The 19,215-nt window shown below is 35.8% G+C and overlaps 1 protein-coding gene across 1 annotated transcript in view; it reads left to right on the forward strand.

Annotated features, from left to right (window-relative positions):
* The window catches only part of AGBL4 (AGBL carboxypeptidase 4), a 1,336,770-nt gene that overhangs the window by 591,058 nt on the left and 726,497 nt on the right, over nt 1-19,215 (forward strand). The window lies entirely within an intron of this gene.

Raw genomic sequence — 19,215 nt, forward strand, 5'->3', positions numbered from 1 at the left:
AACTTTGTATGAGGGAAGTATAAGCACAAAAGTGTATAAATCTGTAACTGTACCCTCACGGTGATTCTCTAATTAAAAATAAATAAATTTAAAAAAAAAAAAAAAGAATGAGTAGCTGTTTCAGTCTAGGGAATAGAATGAATCTAGGGTTATCTTCATGGGCATGCAACCCATGCAGTCACATAGTGCCCTACACTTAGAGGAGCCCTTGTTTGGTTTAATGCTCTGTTCTCTTATGAATTTGTATATTTTTATAAGGCTAATATTTTCATTTCTAATGGACCACATGAACTATATGGTCAATACTATAAGTAATTTCAAAAGCAACTATATCATCAAATAAATTAAACTAAACAACTGAAAATGAGCTAAAATTAAAGAATGGCTGCCCTAGATAAACTTTTACACCTGACAGAAGGCGTTCATATAGCTATACCTGTGTAGAAAGTCTTAAAATAGTAAAGCACTAGAGGAAAAACAAATTACTGTTATTCGCACCCTTACATCTTCCTTTGCATTATATCTTCTATTCCTATTCCTCTTGTTGTGATTATCTCTTTATAATTTTCATTTATCTTGTTATCTTATAAAATTTCTAGGTCCCCAGCATTCTATCTCCAAACTTCAGAACTCTAATATTTAAACTTGTTAGACTACTCTTGCTATTTTATAAAATTAATTTGTCTATATCCTAGGTTCTCAAGGTCCAATCTGAACTCATTATGTAAAACAAAATTGATATAGTAAGTGCTGTTCAAAGTTAAGGTGACTGGATCACACCTTTTAAGGTACTCTACATAGTTTGTGGGACATCCACTGATAGGTAAGATGCTTTGGGATTCTTAGTGTCTGTAGATACTTAGGCAATAACACATAATGTATAAACTATAAATGGTTTCTAGAAACTGCATTGTAGATTCTCTATGATATATTTTTGCAAAATTGATCATGTGTTAAATAGGTTGGTTATTTGCTTAATTTTCAATCGGTCAATTTCTCTGTTAATTTTTCTTTTATTTTTTCTATTTTCTTAGGTTTCTTGGATTTCTATCACTTCTATTTCCTTTTTCCATTTCCTTAGGTCACCTCAAACCTTTTGTAGAATGAAGTGTTTTATTTATTTATTTGTTATTTAATTTTTTTTTATTAGTGAATCTGCTGTGCTAGCGTGGATTTGATAGCACAGCAGGTAGGGCGTTTGCTTTCATTTGCCTTGCACATGGCCAACTCAGGTTCGATTCCTCCATCCCTCTCGGAGAGCCCAGCAAGCTACCGAGAGTATCTGCCCACAAGGCAGAGCTTGGCAAGCTACCCATGTCATATTCAATATGACAAAAATAGTTAACAACAAGTTTCACAATGGAGACGTTACTGTGCCTGCTGGAGCAAATTGATGAACAACAGGATGACAGTGTTATGACAGTGCTATTAGTGAATCACCGTGAGGTACAGTTACGTACTTACAGACTTACAAATTTCCGTGCTTGTGTTTCAGTCATAGAATGGTTGAGTACCCATCCCTCCACCAGTGCCCATTTTCTACCACCAATGGTCCCACCACCCCTACCCCATCCCCTCCACCCACCCCGCCTCTGTGGCAGGGCATTTCCTTTTGCTCTCTTTCTCCTTTTGGGTATTGTGGTTTGCAACAGAGATATTAAGTAGCCATCATGTTTGATCCATAGTCTACTTTCAGCCTGCATCTCCCATCCCGAAGGGGCCCTCCTAGCACCCTTTACTTGGTGGTCCTTTCTCTGTCTGAACTGCCTTTTTCCCCAGCATGTGAGGCCGGCTTCTAAGCTGTGTGGTAATCCTCCTGGTACTTATCTCTATTGTTCTTGTGTGTTAGTCTCCCGTTCTGTGTTCTGTTACTTTATATCCGCAGATGAGTGCAATCTTTCTATGTCTGTCCCTCTCTTTCTGACTCATTTCATTTAACATGATACTTTCCATGTTAATCCACCTATATGCAAATTTCATGACTTCATCTTTTCAAACAGCTGCATAATATTCCATTGTGTAGATGTACCACAGTTTCTTCAATCAGTAATCTGTTCTTGGGCACTTGTGTTTTTTTTCCAGATTCTGACTATTGTAAACAGTGCTGCAATGAACATATAAGTGAAGATGTCATTTCTACCATACTTTTTTTCATCTCTGGGATATATTCCCAGGAGTGGTATTGCTGGATCAAATGGGAGCTCACTTTCTGATTTTTTTTGAGAAGTGTCTATACTGTTTCCCAAAAGGGCTGAACCAGTCGGCATTCCCACTAGCAGTGAAGGAGAGTCCCTTTCTCCCCACATTCACATCAACACCAGTTGCTTTTGTTCTTTCCGATGTGTGCCAGTCTCTGTGGTGTGAGATGGTATCTCATTGTTGTTTTGATCTGCATCTCCCTGATGATGAGGAGTGATGAGGAGCATTTTTTCATGTGTCTTTTGGCCATTTGTATTTAGTGATGAGGAGCATTTTTTCATGTGTCTTTTGGCCATTTGTATTTCTTCTTTGAGAATGTTTCTGTTCATTTAATCACCCCATTTTCTAATGGGGTTGGATGTTTACTTCTTTTGGAGTTCAACCAGTGCCTTGTAAATTCTTGATATCAACCTCTTATCAGATGCGTATTGAAAGAATATCCTTTCCCATGCTGTAGGCAGTCTTTGTATTCTGGTCACTGTATCTTTTGAGGTGAAGAAGCTTCTCAGTTTAAGGTAGTCCCCATTTGTTTATTTCTGTTTCCACTTGCTTGGCCAATAGTCTGTCACCTTTAAAGATACCTCTAGCTTCTATGACATGGAGTGTTTTGCTGACCTTGTTTTCAATGTACATCATGGATTCTGGTCTGATGTTGATGTCTTTAATCCATTTTGATCTGATTTTTGTGCATGACCTGATTTTTGTGATTTTTGTGCATCCAGGTAGGAAGGGACGAAATCAAGCTCTCACAATTTGCAGATGATATAATACTATATTTAGAGAAACCTAAAATCTCTACCAAGAAACTCCTAGAAACAATAAACTTGTACAGTAAAGTCGCCGGCTATAAAATCAATACCCAAATGTCCATGGCTTTCCTATATGCAAACAATAAGAGAGAAGAAAGTGACATGAAAAAAGGAATCCCCTTCACAATTATGTCTCAGAAAATCAAGTACTTCGGAATCAGCTTAATTAAGGAGGTAAAGGACCTGTACAAAGAAAACTACAAAACGCTACTTGAAGAAATAAAAGAGGACATGATGAGATGGAAAGATATTCCCTGCTCATGGATCAGGAGAATTAACATTGTCAAAATAGCAATACTCCTCAAAGCATTGTACAGATTCAATATGATCCCTATAAGGTTACTCATGAGATTCTTCAAAGAAATGGAGCAAACACTCTTGAAATTCATATGAAACAATAAGCCCCCAGAAATATCTAAAGCAATTCTTGGGAAAAAAAGAAGATGGGAGGCATTACCTTCCCCAACCTCAAACTCTACTACAAAGTGGTAATAATTAAAACAGCATGGTACTGGAACAAAGGCAGAGCCGCAGACCAGTGGAATAAGGTCGAATATCCTGACACACACCCTCAAATATACAATCATCTAATCTTTGATAAGGGAGCAAGAAATGGGAAATGGAGCAAGGAAAGCCTCTTTAAAAAATGGTTCTGGCAAAACTGGACAGCTACATGCAAAAGAGTGAAGTATTTTAAAAGTATAGTGCTCACTTGTACACATAAGAAGTAACAATATTGTATCAAGGATTGCTAATATAAATATGCTAATATAAATACAAATATACAATATGCAATTATAAATGTACAATATTATACAATATTTGTACAATACAGAAATACAGCCTGTATTGTACAAATACAATACAGCCCTACCCACTGTGCTATCGCTCCAGTCCCCTAATAACAGTAATGATAATAATTCTGCTATCAGAGTAGGAAGCAAAAGCTGTGGAAAATATATTGCTAATGTAATTATATAAATATTGCTAATGTAAACCCAAAATGTAAGTCAAAGATACAAATTTTAAGCATTAGAATTGGCTGATTGGCCAAACACTATTTAGGGATGACAGAGAGGTTTTGGGGACTGCTTAATTTGGGAAGCTCTTCTTTCCTTTTTGGGAGAAGGGATCCTCCCAGCTGAGTCTAGACTAGAGTCATATGATTAAAAAAATATATTTCTCAGAACTCAATGTTTATTAATTCCAGACATAATCCTTTCATTCACTTACTCCAGATCAATGGTTTGGATATTAATTAGGGAGTAAGATTCCAATATTTCTTAAAATATTATTTTTGATGTTAAGTTGTATCTATTATCCAAAAGATTCATAAGGATTATATTAAGTTCTCAAGTTATCAGCTAAGGGAATACTATGTTGATTGTCAGATACATTTCTGTTTCAAATAAAATTGAAATGTGAAAAAAGATATTTAAATGATTAAGATACTTTAATCACAGAATTTATCTTAGAATCCAAAGTAAGATATTAAGACATGGGCTGCACATATTAAAATAATATCCTCATGTTATGAATATTGTGCAAAAAGTACATTATTTGATAATCATCCTCATCTTTTTTTAGATTCTTAATTTTAATTTTATCTTTTGATTTTAATCGTCTTGTTTAAGTATGAATGTATGTGTGTATGCATGCTTTGGGAATAAGGAAACAACACTTAAGTGAGCACTATAGCACTATTGTCCCATTGTTCATCGATTTGCTCGAGTGGGCACCAGTAACATCTCCATTGTGAGACTTGTTACTGTTTTTGGCATATTGAATAAGTCATGTGTAGCTTGCCAGGCTCTGCCGTGTGCGTGGGATACTCTCAGTAGCTTGCCGGGCTCTCTGATAGGGATGGAGGAATCAAACTCGGGTCGGCCATGTGCAATGCAAATGCCCTACCCACTGTGCTATCGCTCCAGTCCCCTAATAACAGTAATGATAATAATTCTGCTATCAGAGTAGGAAGCAAAAGCTGTGGAAAAGAATCAAGAGGTTGTCTGGGAGATGATTGGAGACTGGAGTTCACACTTTATGCACGGAAACCCAGAGTTCAACCTTCTGCATTACATGATTGAAGCAGCTCTGAGCACTTCAAGATATGACCCCAAATCAAAAACCAAAAAAACAAGAAAACAAGAAGGAAAAGTCAAGAATGTAGAACTGGTTAAGATGTAGGAAACAAATTGAGTTTACTAACAATGAGGAAGTCTTAGAAAATACTTCCAGTTTTCGTGTGTGGTCCCACACCAAGTGTGGTGGTGCTTTTGATAAGCCTGCTAACAAATCTCACTCCTAGCTTACCTGGAGTGAGGGGGTGGAATATCACACAATTGAATTCATCTCGCCTACTTTCACTTTAATGCTCAAATAGCTCCATCATTTGGAGTAAGGAACAAAGGGGTCTCCCAGGCTTCCCTGGTTTACCACTACTCTAAACTCTAGGGTCAAAGAAACAGAAAGTGTTCACAGACCACTACTTTGGCTGTCTAGTGCTTTTTTGTCACTGTTTCTAGTTTTTGCTAAGTATAAAGGATTTTTACTTAGGAACTAAGTAAAAATACTTATTTTTGCTAAGTATTTTTCTCTCCATATTTAGTGAATGTGGTATTTGGTAAATACAGTAAAATCAGCAAATTTAACTTAATAAAATATAACTTACTATAAATATCCCTACCTTGTATTTCATTGTGAACTTGTAGTTTTCAACAATCAGAAACATTTAATAAGTATTTGTATGCCTCTGAAGGCATGTAGCACCCTGTCACTTCTACAAGATGTCAGTGGGGGGACTGTTATTGCAGAAATTCAGCTGTGACTTTATACCCACTTAAATTAGATGTGATTGCTTTTTCATTTTAAAATAAAACTGGTTTACATTAAACCAGTAAAAGAGATCCTATAGAACTTACCATGAGAGATATCTAAATCACCTATGAGGGTGAAATGATATCTCCTTGTTTTGATTTTCATTTGATGATAAGTGATGTTGAACATTTTCTTCATACACAGTGTGGCCATTTGTATTTCTTCTTTGACAAAATTTCTATTAATCTCTTCTCCCATTTTTAATGGAGTCCGATGGCATTTTAAAATAGTTTTATCAATGCTTCAAATATCTTGGATATTAACTCTTTATCAGATAAGTTATGGCCAAAAACCTTCCCCTTTAAAATTTAAGTTAGCCTAAACAAAGTTGTTAATTTTTCAGTAACTTGTTCATGTTTGTGAGAGTTCATGATAACATGCTTATGATTCATTTTAATATTAAGGAAACAGAGCTTCTGAAAGATTAAATGATTTCTATGTTTTTACCAAGTTGGATTTATGGATTGTAGGATGCAAACTAAGTCTTTCTGGCTTCAAAATTCAGTATTTTTTGAGGATTAGTGAAAATAGGAGGGCAAATCATTCTTTGAGTAACATAGAACAATAAATACTGGAAAGTTGTGGCTATTCCATGAAGAAATACTGGAAATTGTCGTAGTTAATATGGTGGCAAAAGAGTGAGTGGGGAATATTATTAATAAATTCATACTATAGCACAGTAGAGGAAAGTAGCATAAGAATTCAAAGCAATTCCCTATTATGACAAAGCCTATGCTTATGTTGCTAGGTAATGATGAAAAGAGATAGAGAAATGGGAGGAAATTTATACAAACAAGCATGATCAGCAGTAGCAAAACTGAGCATATAAACATAATTCAATTGGGAGAGTATATAAACATATAAACATAATTTAATTGGGTTTCCAAGTTCCAGTTCATTTCAACTCTTAGAACAATGGGTTCTGAACATTAAAACTAAAGCTATTAGCTATTTAAGACTTTTTAAAAGTAATCAAGGTGACCTTCCTGTCATTTAATTTAAAATAAAACCAATGAACTTTAATAGTCATTGTGGGCCAGATATTTATTATGTAGTCTTGCCTCAAAGTGACCTAGTTTTAATGTTCTCTTCGACTATTTGGAAAGGAAGAAAAATTAGCCAAAATTCTTTAAGATTACTCTTGGATTATGAGACAAGATTTTCTTCTTACCTAGACAGAAATAAATGGTTCTGCAGGATTTCAAAGAAAAATTAGGTAGATTAGTTGATTGAAAAGAACCCAAACACTGTGTCAAGGGAGCATTTATAGAATATTTGGGAGATAATAATTCTTGCTGATTGAAAGGCACTCCAAGAAAGTTATCAACAAGGAATGAGTTAAACACATTTCCCAGAAATTAACTGCTGTTAATTTCAGTGCAGTCACAGCTTCCAACTCCACTAAGAATAAATATTCAATTTATCTAAGAACACTGGACATTTCCATTGGATGAGAGATGTTTTTTGATGTTTGTATAGAGTCTTTTGCCAAAATCAACAACATAAGGATCATTGTCACAGAGGGCATCTATTTCCTTAAATCAATTATGTACTATAATATAGCTTCTATATCCCCTCTCCTATTACTTTCATGGCAGATCTCATGAATATCAAGATTTGAAGGAAAGCCATAGGAAAAAATTCAAGGTTCTAACCTTTTTTATAATGTTAGTTTTGTGTGGACTCATGACAAAGTCACTGCTATTTCAATTCAAATAACAAAAGCAAGAGAAAAGAAAGTTTCTAAGACTTTCAAAATGAAGTAGGGGATCACAAATAGAAGTCAGTGGTGAGAATGAAACATGAAAGGCAATTGGAATTCATGGAGTAAGTTAAGAGGCATGTCCTATCTGTAAACTTTTTTATGGTAGAAGGTCTTGCAAGTAATGTTCAGTTCACCCAGGCACCACTTACCAGGTGACTTGGCCCTACAGAGGATGCCTGCTTAAGCTGTAGCTCTGGAAGATTATCAGAAGCCTCAAGGCATGAGTTCCAGACCTTTGAGCCATATCCTGCTTCTTATCCATAGCTTTTAGAATATTTTTACTGGCTGACTATAAGAAAATCAAAAGCATATGAGCTAATTAATATAGCAATACATTAATTCCTACCATAATTTAAATACATGAATATCTTACACTAGAACCAATTCATGAAATATTTGATGACTTCTATCAGCATTTATTGAACTTCTACTCAGATGCTAAATAGGAATTTTTAACCATTATTTGGGCATCTTATAGCCTAGTTTCCCTCTCAGAGAACCTGGCAAGCTATCTAGAGTTTCCTGCCCACATGGGAGAGCCTGGCAAGCTCCCCATTGTGTATTCATATGCCCAAACTAGTAACACGATGGGTCTCATTCTCCTGACCCTGAAAGAGCATCCAATGCAGCACCCTTGGGAAGGATTAGTAAAGAGAAGCTTCTAAAATCTCAGGGCTAGGAGATTCAAATAACAATAAGGAAATTGTTACGTTTCATTGTGTCCCTTTGAAGAGCAAAGACTGAAATTTACATAGGTATTACAAAAGATAAAAAGAGAAGCTATTCCCCAATAATTCAGAACAATAGAAATGAGGTTTTTCTGAACTTATGCAAAACTACTGAATGAAAGAAAAGTGGGTAAGTCACTTCACATTTTTGTGACAGTCTTCTGACATCTTGTCCAGGCTCATCTTTCACTCCATTTCCCATTTCCCATTTTATCCTTCCAGATTGCTAGATTGCTCTTTATTATTGCAATATTAGTCTGTCCTTGCTAATCTTTCCCTCAGTTTAGAGTGCCACCTAGGATCTCTTTGTTGCTCTCCATTTTAAGTGTGCTAGAATCTTAACCATATTTGCTAATCTCTTAGTGTGAAACATGACTGTCTTGTCACAATCTCTACAGCTTAATCTGCTTCCTCTATATTGATTCCAGAAACCTGAGTGGGTATCTGAGGTCCGAGAATGCCTTGTGCAAGTTGATTCCTTGCTTGCTTGCTTGCTTAGTTCATTAGCTGCGAGGATGTCACGTGAAGAAAAGAAGATATGGTTCAGAGGGGAGAAACAGAATCAATAGGGAGAAATGATATAGCTTAACATTTACAATGATTTATGTAATTTAAAAATTACCAGATTACAACACCAGGTTGTGAATTCCCTGTTACAAAAAATATTCATCATAGAATAAATGACTTAACCACAAAAAATGAATTATTACCATAGTAAAGAGATCAGATTAGATGACCTTTAGGATTTCTTCCAACACTTATATTCTGGCCTCATTTCATTAGACAAATAGATTGGAAAATTATAAATTGTGAGACTAAATTCAATAATAAATCTTCAAAAGTTTAGGCATTTTCAGAAAATTGTCAGTGATATAACATTTAACAAAGACTACTACATGTATTGTTTACTTATTTATTCCATCATTTTGGGGTGGCGGGTGGATATTGGTGTCATACCCAGATATGCTCTGGTCTTACTCCTGTCTCTGTGCAGAGGGATCCCTTCTGGTGTGCTCAGGGGACCATATAGGGTACTGAGGATTGAACCTAGGTTAGGTATGTTCAAGGAAGTGCCTTTCTGCTTTCTGCTCAACTATATATAGCTCTAACCCCTCATTCAAACACTTTCTGTTGCATGTAGATTATTTTTTAGACACAATATTACACACTTGACTTTCAAGATATATAAGATGTGGTTCTATTTACCAAATGAGCTAAGACCAAATATAAAGACACATATGGAGTAATTAATATAATATAATATACTCAGTTACAAGGTAGGAAAAACTAATTGTGGTAGGTAAACAGAAGTGAAACAGAACATCTTTCATAGTTTGATGATACCTTCAGAGAGGACATATGGATCTTGAAGCATGAGAAATTTCAGTTGTATTAAAGTGGAAGTTGGCCTTGCTTTTTCCAGATAGAAGAACAAACTTTAATAAAGGAATTAATATGAAAATAAAATATTTTTGTGAACATGAGATACAAAATAAGAGGTTAAAGTATTGAAGAAGAGAAAGGTAGGTATTACACTAAAAGTGGGAAGCAAGAATTTTTAGAAAGTATTTATTTATTTATTTGGTTTTTGAGTCACACCCGGCGATGTACAGGGGTTACTCCTGGCTCTGGACTCAGGAATTACTCCTGGCCATGCTCAGGAGACCTATGGGATGCTGAGAATTGAACCCGGCTCAGCTGCGTGCAAGGCAAACGCCCTACCTACAGTGCTATTGCTCCAGCCCCCTTTAAAAGACTTTAAACACCAGGCTTAATATAACTTTTAGATTTTAAAATACATCATTATGTGGCTAACTTAGAGCATACACCAAGAAGTGGAAATTCTCACCCTCTTTACTTACTTTTCTGTTCAGAGATGTCTAGATGAGTTGAAGACAAGACCAAAGACTTGTCATCACTTTCCAAGCTCTAACCAAGGTATATGTTTACATGATCTCTGTAAAATGTAATTTTCCTTGGATCTGTAGTGGTCAACAATTTATGATCCTGTTAGGTTGGATATTGTGTCAGAGGCACTTTTTTTCCATGTCAGTGGGCCAGGAACCCATAGATAGCTAGAAGGTTATTGGAAAGGGGTACCAAATTCAGATGTGTCCATGCATTCAGTGTCTACTGACTGTCTTGTACAAAGGTGAGGGTTCACATAGGCATTATTTCAACTGTAGTTAATGGAATATAAATTGATTTGAAAACCTCATTGAGTTCATTGCAATTTTCTGACATTACATAGTACTTGAATAAATATAAGTAATTTCTTGTATTGTTTGGGGACATTTTTAACATTTTCTTCTCTTTGCGAAGATTGCAACAAGTATTATAATTGGGAAAAATTAATTTTGAAACTTAGCATTGCCCTTCAGCTCTGTATTTTCTACATGCTGCTACACTTTACTTTGAGTATGAGCACCCATTTTGTCTTCTCACAGTAAGATATGTTTAGAGATCTTACTCATCTCAGTGCATCTAGAAGGTGGAATTGATATAAACATAGTACTAAGTTGATATATGCATGCATATTTCAGATGATATGTACTGAATAAATCAGCTGAATAGCTTTGTGTGAATTATATAAGCCTCCTGAACTTTTGTTTTCATACAATAAATAAGAAATGATACTACGTTGTGTTAAAGCATTGTTGTGAGATGGTATACAGTATGTGTATACCAGAATTCTGCACAAATTTAACAAATTGCAGACTCAAAACTTTCTCTTTTCTCGGTCTCCAACCCTCCTTAGTATTTGACTAAAAGCTTTGTTTTTCATTTTTGCACTCTGAAATCACAAATAATGCAACAGTAAGAAACTAAGGATAGAAGGAAGAATGGTAGAAAGGGGTAGGACATCGAGACATTGGCCCAGGAAGGTAACTGAGGTTACTATTTCAATGATATAGATAAGAACCAGAGCACCATGAACCTTCATAACTAAAAGAAATTGAATGCTAATAATGCTTGAGCAGTTCTGGTAGACCTTGGGAAGTTTGAATAATATCCAATACAATTTAGATATAGGGATACTACTGTCAGCTGGGGTGAGTGGGCGGGGGACGTATGAGGGGGAGAATAGTATTCTACAGTTCATATTTAGGAGGATTTCTTCTTCTGTTATCCATATAATGGAAGCTAAAGAAACTGCTCCTTCAGTGACCATTTGATATGTCAGCAGGAATAATAATAAATGGTTAAAATATTAGATGCCCTTTTGTCAAACCCAAACGTTGAATCTTCTCTTATTTATTGCTTTGTGTTTCAATTAAAAAAATATTTTATATTGTGAAAACTGATCAATCATGCAAACAAGGCAGTGGTTCCACTGAGCACATGAGGAAAAGAACAAAAATTATTTTTGTCTGACTTGTTCGAATTTGCATATCCTGGAATATTTCTGACAGGTTTCTTGTGGCTCTCCTGAGAGGGGAAAATGTGACTCTACATATCAGTAGAACATGAGGGAAATACAGTGAAGAAAAATATGCAATGAGACTTTTTTCCTTAAAGTTTCTATTACATCAGTTATAAGTCACTCCAGTGACAAAATGGCAGTGAGTGATGGTTCCTTTTGCTGATAACTTCAGGCAGAAGAGAAAATAAATAGCTTCCTTTGTCTTGATAAAGAGACTGAGATCACTTTTTTCAAACTTTCAAAAACATTTTAACAATAAATTAACTTGGCACTGTCTTTATCAGTCCCCTACCCAGTCTCAAAGCTTTCTTTCCAAGATTCTAGTACAATCTTTTTCCAAAGAGAAAGCCTATCACTAGAATAGACTACCAGTAGATAGTGTCTGAAATTAGGTTTTACTGCAATAAAGTCCTGTAGTGTGGTTTGAGAATCAGAGCTTCATTAATTTGCATGATCATGGAGCATCTTTTTCTGTCATGTAAAAATGAATATCTGCCTTGTTTTCTCTGTCTAGTTCTTCAGTTCATGTTAGCACTGAGTAAGATTATTGTTCAAGTCTAAATCCCAATATTTTCACTTGATAGGGGATCCAATATCTTCTTTAAATCTGTTCTATCTAGTAAAAATGTAGAGTCTTCTGCCTGCACAACCCTGAATGAACTGATTTATCAGACTCTTCTGTTCGCTTGATTTTAGCTTCATCTTGGATTTCATATCCATGCCACTTACTTGCCATGTTGGATCCCTGGCACAAAAATACTAACTCTATCATTCTGACCTTATACTTCAGTAGTGAGGAGGTAACAAAGTCATTCTCCAGCCTCCTTTTCTCTTGCATCCTAACTTTTCCCACTTCTCAGTTACAAGCATCACTGAAATTATTTCTCAAATTATGAGCCTTATAAAGGGCCAGACATTTATACATTCATATTACTAGTATGCTAAATATGTTAATTATGTGTCTCTACCACTAGTCTTAAACTATGAGTAGAATCATCTATTCATAAGTATCATCTATTTCTGCATTTCTAGGGGGAAAAAGCCTTATTCTTGATTATAAAATTGAGTTGAATTTGGAGACCTGGTTGAGCTATTTCATATACATAAATGAAATTAAACTTTCAAAGATTTACAATTTGTTGGACTCCATAGAAACTTTTTAGGATGGGTTTCTATCTAATAGTATTAGAGTGTTTTGTATCTGATCAATGGAAACAGCTTAAGATGTTGACTTACAGAGAAAAATTAATTTGAAGTGCCTGTGTCACCAAAGAATAAAGACAATCTTATAAATTACATTGTTCTTATTGTCAGAAAAGAAGAAGCAGGCTAATGCTTTAGGATTAAGCTTTTACCTGGAATAAAGTTCTCATAAAGTATTTATCACTATATCACTCTCATCCTGTTGTTCATCGATTTGCTTGAGCAGGCACCAGTAACGTCCCTATTCATCCTAGCCCTGAGATTTTAGCAGCCTCTCTTTACTCTACTTCCCAGTGGTGCCACATTGGAGACTCTTTCAGGGTCAAGGGAATGAGACCTATTATTGTTACTGTTTTTGGCATATTGAATACGCCATGGGGAGCTTGCCAGGCTATGCTGTACAGGCAGGATACTCTCAGTAGCTTGCTGGGTTCTCCAAGACGGAGAACTAGACCTCTTGTCTAGGGATGTCGTGCTTCCTGGAGCTTTGTTTTATAGCCTCTGGATCTTAGCCCTTGATGGGATTACACAGGCGAAGCGGGGGGGCGGAGTGGGGGGCTGGACCAGTTTGTGGGTGGGTGTGACTGCCTAGCTACTGGAAAATGGGGGATCTGGGTGGAGAAGGTCCAGTCCTGATCCAAGCAAGCTTGGAGATCTCAGCCCCGGGTCCTGCACACCTGGGTTCCTTTGCCAGTTCCTTCATGTGTGAGGCTCGTCCAAGTGTGTGGAGAGTGGCCTTGAGCATGGCTATTGCTGGGTTCTGCAGATCTTCAGTTGCCCAGGCTCTGCTTGGGGTGGGGATGGAAACTCAACCCGCCCCCATCCAAGGGGCCCCAGTTAAGACAGCCAGGCATGGGGACAGGATGCTCTGCCATAGAGTAGGTAAGGCTCATATACACTGCTCATCTGGGTTCCATCCCAGGCATCCCATACCACCCCCATACCGGAGTCAGCCCTGAGCACGTCCCAGTATGGAAAAAAAAATTTTTAAAAGAAAGGTACTTTAGATTAATGTAACTATTAAGACAGAACCAAAACCAGACATAAGTCCTGGATCAGAAGGCTTTACTGCAGAATTTGACCAAATCTTCTAAGATGATCCCAGGTGTATCCTCCTCAGACTCAAAAAGCTGGAAGGAATACTTCTACACACATTTTGAGGTTGACATTATACTGATACTAAAATCAGTCTAAGATATTACATGCAAAAAAGAAAACTACAAACTAATACCTTTGATGAACACAAATGCAAAAATTCTCAATATATTCTTGGCAATTTATTAGAAAGATCATATATATGGGTTCAGAGCAATAGAACAGTGGGTACGTGTTTATCTTGCATGTAGCTGACCCAGGTTCAATTCCTGGAACCTCAAAGAGTCCCACAGAGCCCACCACCAGTGATCTCTGAGTGCAGAGCCAGGAGTAAGCCCTGAGCATCACTGGGTGTGACCCTCTCCAAAATAAAAAAGATCAAATATAAGGCTTGAGAGACCATACAGTGGGTAGGGCATTTGCCTTGCACAGAAGCAATCCTGGTTCAATCTCCAGCATTCCATAGGTCCCCCTGATCACAATCACCAGGAGCATCACCAGGTGTACCCTGCCCAACCCCCAATCAAATATCATCACCAAATGGGTTTTATTTGAGGCACAGAAAGACAGTCCAATGGATATTAGTGTAATACCATATTGTGGTGATTATGCTGTACCAATTAAAAGAAGAAACAAAGGGTCAGAGAGATAGTACAGTAGATAAGTCCCTTGTCTTGTATGTGACCAACCCAAGTACGATCCCTGGCAACCCATATAGTGCCCTGAGAACTGCCAAGAGTGATTTCTGAGGACAGAGTCTGGAGTAACTCCTGAGCATTACCAGTGGGAACCAAAAACAACAACACAAACAAATCATATAATATCAATAGATGCTGGAATATTCTTTAAATTCATATAGAAAATAAATTCAAAATGGATTAAAGTCAGTATAAGATCAGAGAGATAATACAAGGGTTAAGGTGCTTGCTAGAACCACCCAGGTTCCATCCCCAGCCCCACAGATGATTCCAGAACCCCACCTAAAGTAATCCCTGAGCACAGAGCCAGGAGTTAAGCCCTGAGCACAGCTGGGTGTGGTCCCAAAACCAAATTTAAAAAGTATTATCAATTAATTTAATTAATTACTTAAAAGTATTAATTTAAAGTATTTAAGCAGGACCAGATTAAGTAATGTAATTGTTACCTGAGGGAAACCACCTTAGGAGAATAGAGGGTTGAGTTGTCTTCAGTGAAATGGAGGCTTTTGTGTATCATCTCCAAGTAACCAGGTTTCTATAATGAGGATTTGTACTCCTTATCTTGAAATAGTTCTCAGTCATATAACTCTATATAGTTATATAGTAATATAACTTTATTCCAGTTTTCCTTAACATTCATCTTGTTTAAGTTCTAGCAGCTTTTTTAAACATTTGACTTTATTTGGAAGCCATCTGGAAGTTATCTATACTATATTTGATGACCAAAATAATTTCTGAAAGATTGTATGCCATTACTGGTACCACCAGTGTTCAAATTTAGCTATAAATTACTTAATGTGATGTTATTGCTTCTTTGTGAAAGGCCACTTCTTTGTGAAGTTTATCTATTACCATGCCATGGTTTTGTTGAATGACAACTAAAAAAAATGTTAAAAAAAGAATGACCTTCATAGCTAGCAAAAACATCAGGGTACAAACTGCCAGTTCTTTCCTTGGCATTATTTCTGCAAAATCAGATGTTAGTGCATATTTTTTCTTTTTCTTTTATTTTATTTTTTAATATTCATAGTAAGTGAAAAAAGTTTTCTCTTCTTTCTGTTACCCAGTATAACTTTTTCTGTACTACTTTGTATCTCTAAATCAATTGTTAATGGGAAAAAGTTGTATATAGCTAGATATGTGTCCTGATTAGACTACATCACTTACTAGTCTGTGACTAGAAATCATTTAAATTAAATGATTTATTTACACCACCTACACAATCGGGATAAAAATAACTACTTTGTAGATTTCTTTTGATGAATGAAGCAGTCCATATGAAACTCTTAATCTAGGCTCTGGAGCAATAGTAAAATGGGTAGGTAGGGCATTTGCCTTGCATGTGGCTGAACTGGGTTTAATCCCCAGCACTGCATATGGTTAGCCAAGCCTGCCAGGAGTGATCCCTGAGTGTAGAGTCAGGATTAAGCTCTGAGCATCTCTAGGTGTGCAACCCCCGAATGTACCCCAAGAAATCATTCCCAATCCAGGTTCTGAATAGTTGTCATGAAGCAAATGGTAGTCCCAGGGTCATAAAGATGATTTGTAAATCTCAGTGGTTCAAATAGCCTTTAAATTGATAAACAACATCTTTAGAAACTTTAGAATGCTAAATAAATATATCATTTAAATTGATATGTCTGTGTTCATAATATATTTCATAATACATCTATTATGAGTTACTACATTAAATAATTGTTGTTTACTTCTCCAGCCTTTCAAAACAAATAAGGAATTAAAATTTTATATTTCTCTTTATAAAGCAACAAAAACTACTTTCACTATTTGTTGCAATTTTGTAAGTTATAAGCCAGCATGTACCATTTGATATTCATAATGCACTGTGATATGTACATTATTATCTGTTTTATAGATTAAAACCACAAACTCAAAGTTGTTATGATTATGTGGCACAACTGATTGATTTAATTTTCATCACAGCTTTTTATTTTCTTATGACTTTTGGTAAAAGTAAATCATAATGTATTTCGCAAGAACCACAAAACTCTGAAACGGTATGTTGATGTGGAGGAATGAAACTATCTTACTAGTTGAACTTCATATTTTTATAGTCAACTGTTTCTTATGCATAAATATAAAATAAGAGAAACATTTCAAAAAGTGTCTTATTATCCTATAATAACAATGGGAGAACTACTAATAAAAGCAACAGGCATTTTAAATGCAGTGTTGGGTTTGATGGGATGCTGTGATTTGTCTCTGAGATATATCTAGCCTGTATGCTGAGAATTCACTTGGGTCATAAACAGGACAACATTTAGCAAGATACTTTGAAATGATAGGTTGGAAAAGCATTTTCTAAAAAGAACAGGAAACATCTTGAAGAAAAGGAATGTTATGTTGTTATTTCCAGGACTCTATTAGAAACAAAAGAGTGTAAAATAGCATTTCCAGAGTAGAAAAGCAATATGCTTTCAAATAACTTCAGCAAAAGAAAGCAGAAGCAAGAAAAGGATAGAATTATAATCAGATAGGACTTGAAGTAGGCCAAGGTAGTGTCTGTTATTTGTTTAGAGGACTTTCTGAATCTAGCTCATGTTCAGTGTTTGTGAAATTTCATCCAGATATTTTTAATGAACATTTATATTCATTAAACCTGAATAACAATATGACATTTTGCCCATAATCTGTAGGGAAAGGGGTGGGTTAAACTGATTGAAACATCCTCAGGTAGTTAGGAATGGGATTTTTCTAAAATTTTCAACTTTATCTAATAAGGCCTTCTGAGGATACGGAGTTTATTAAAAGCATACAGCTAATTTAAAGCAATTTATTAAAAACATATTTGCCCACATTTTTAAAGTCTGCTGCTATTGTTTTTGGATGTTGTGAGATAGAGGTCTCTTTTGAAATCTATATAAAAATGGAATGCATAAAGTGCTGTTTAATAAGGCAAGTAACACATGTTCCTCTGAGTATGGTAGAACATTCATAGGTATTATTGTCAGAATTGCTGTTAACTGCTGGTGCAGCTTAATAGTTATATTGCCTAATACAAATACTTCACTTTGTTTACACACAAATTGGGGATAGCAATGCATACTTCCTGGGGTCCTTTCTGAAGAGATTGAATCTTTTGTACATGATGTTACTAAATATTGGGGTCTGGACATAATGAATACTCAGCTCAGTCTAGGCAACTAGACAGATAGACGCCTGTATATTGATCTGGAAAACAAAATTATTTGAAAATGTGGCAATATTTATCACAAATCTGAATACTTAACAATTTTAATCTCTCCCTCCCTTTCCCTCCCCTTCTATTTCTCTCCTTCTCCTTCTTCCTCCCAATCTCACTCTCCCTTTTACCTTTTTCTCTCCTCCATTTCCCCTTTCTTCCAGTTTGGTTTCCTAATCAACTTGTCTGTCTCTCTCTCAATTTCTTCTCTGACCTCTCTCTCCCCTCCCTCTTCTTCTGGAAATCTCTATCTGGCCCCTTAACTGCAAAAGTGTTGATAGTGTTTCAGAAAAATATGACCCGTATTGGGAATTAAAACCTATTTCCTTTTGCCAAAATATAGTCAAGAAAGTAAATTCAGTATCTGAACAGATTGAGTTACTCTATCATCTGTATCAATTGTAATCTTTTCACACTTTCAGACTGGCAGAAGTGGACCAGCATGGATCATGGACCAACAATTGAAAAACATATGTGTATACACACACACACACACACACACACACACACACACTTAAAAGACATGATCTAGATTCACTTTTTATTTCTTTACCATAAAAGAAATATCTAAAGTTAGTTTTATAACTATTTGTTAGATTTGATTCAATATTTTTAATGAACAGGACATTAAGATGTCTGGAACATATGTATGTGGTAGTGGTATAAAGCTCAGTGATTTCCAATAAAAGCAGATTTTCTGCTTGAACTCTTTGATAAACTCTCTTATTTTCTTTTTAGTATGTCCTGACTCTACTCCTATTAGTACTATGTGTTTCTTTCTTCCTTGTACTGATTCACAATCTGCTTCTAGTAATGAAGATTCTCTTCATCTTTTTTTGGAAAAATAGTTTATATGGTTGTGAGTGTGTGTGAGTGTGTGTGTCCAGAAAGAACTAGGTTTGACATAGGACAAACTAAGTAAGTTATTTCCTGGGAGCCAAATAGTGTATTATTCTGTTGTGGATTTCTTTGAAGAAATAATTTAATTAATTTATTTTATAGCTTAAGTAAATATTCTTATCACACACCCAGCAGCCTTGTAGAACAAGGTTATATCAAGGCTATGGAAAAAGCACTATGGTAAAGTGAGAAGGAATGTATCTACTGGGATGATCTCAAATTCTTGGATTCTTCCCAAACCAAAATGTTAGAAAGCAGCCAAGGATGCATCTTTTGTAAGATAGAGACCATATGACAACAAATGGGCACCCTATTTTT

This window comes from Sorex araneus, chromosome 5 (assembly GCF_027595985.1).
Source record: "Sorex araneus isolate mSorAra2 chromosome 5, mSorAra2.pri, whole genome shotgun sequence".
NCBI classification, from domain to species: domain Eukaryota; kingdom Metazoa; phylum Chordata; class Mammalia; order Eulipotyphla; family Soricidae; genus Sorex; species Sorex araneus.